Below are 1183 nucleotides of genomic sequence, written 5' to 3'. Positions count from 1 at the left end.
GAATATTGCCCAGGGATCCACGGGGCAACAGACAGCAACAGCGAGTCCTGTTCTCAATGGCGCCGTGGATCAACAAGGTTCAGCTGGCAGTGATGTCATTAATAAGCGACCGACATTGAATTTGGCAATGGTATTTAGAAAATTATTCACACTCTTCACAAATTGACTATAAATATTTTGTTCACTGAATGATAGTTTGACAATATAGCCCTCTCATGACATGGCCCTTTGCTTTGTTGCCTTTCATTATAACAAGCCAAGATTTGGTGGTGCGCCTGTCGCGGCAGCAAAGCCAAATCTCGGTGCTGCCAGAAAAGTAACAAAGGTAAGTAGAGATCAAATAGCAACTGTTTGATTTGAGTTTTTAATACAAGTTACTTAGACTGAATGTTTTACAGACCCCACTCACCGATCCCACCGAGCCAACCACCAGTTCTCCAGCCAGCATTGCTGTCCCAGTAAGTAATGATACAACCCACTTTTCAAATACAGTTTAAGTATTTGTATTTCTACACATTATCTTATGCAAGGGTATGAACGGTGGTCTTTCAGGTGGTTCCATGGTGTAATGGTTAGCACTTTGGACTTTGACTCCAGTGATCCGAGTTCAAATCTCGGTGGAACCTAACTTAAAGTTGGACTATAGATACACTCAAAAAGCATACAGACTTGTTGTTTAAGATATCCATGTGACAATGTCTCTGTTTCATCTGATCACAAGTGGACAGCTACAAGTACAAGCGTAAACATAACCAACACATTGTGGATGTATTTAAGATATGAGATCAGACCGCATTTGAAGGTGTTCTCCACATCCCTTCAGCAGTGTGAACACAAATGTTTCCTGCATTGCCTCATTAACTGATGTCCTCTATTACAGGCTTTAATCTCAACACACTGAATGCCTTTAAAGTCTTCTATCCCTAACCCCTGAATTTCTGCATTTCATGTGTTCCACTTATTTTCAGCAATAATGTCCCACTATACTCTACTATTGTAGTGGTTCCATGGTGTAATGGCTAGCACTCTGGACTCTGAATCCAGCGATCCGAGTTCAAATCTCTTTGGGACCTGATTTTGAGAAGTTGTACAGGCACTAATGTGGCAGTTAACAGCAGATGGTTATGGATCAATGTATGACCAACAAAGCAGGTCACTATATACACAGACAATCATAAGATCT

General features: G+C 41.1%; 1 non-coding gene across 1 annotated transcript; it reads left to right on the top strand.

Annotated features, from left to right (window-relative positions):
- The first annotated feature begins 554 nt into the window (after positions 1–554).
- trnaq-uug (transfer RNA glutamine (anticodon UUG)) lies at positions 555–626 on the top strand. Its single transcript has one exon. It is a non-coding gene; the product is annotated as a tRNA-Gln (tRNA).
- Positions 627–1183: the final 557 nt, after the last annotated feature.

Source organism: Seriola lalandi, unplaced genomic scaffold (assembly GCF_002814215.2).
Source record: "Seriola lalandi dorsalis isolate HSWRI2012SDOR001 ecotype SW California unplaced genomic scaffold, Sedor1 jcf7180002054584, whole genome shotgun sequence".
Taxonomy (NCBI): Eukaryota; Metazoa; Chordata; class Actinopteri; order Carangiformes; family Carangidae; genus Seriola; species Seriola lalandi.
The sequence above is the reverse complement of the archived record's forward strand: the minus strand, read 5'-3'. Positions and strand labels throughout refer to the sequence as shown.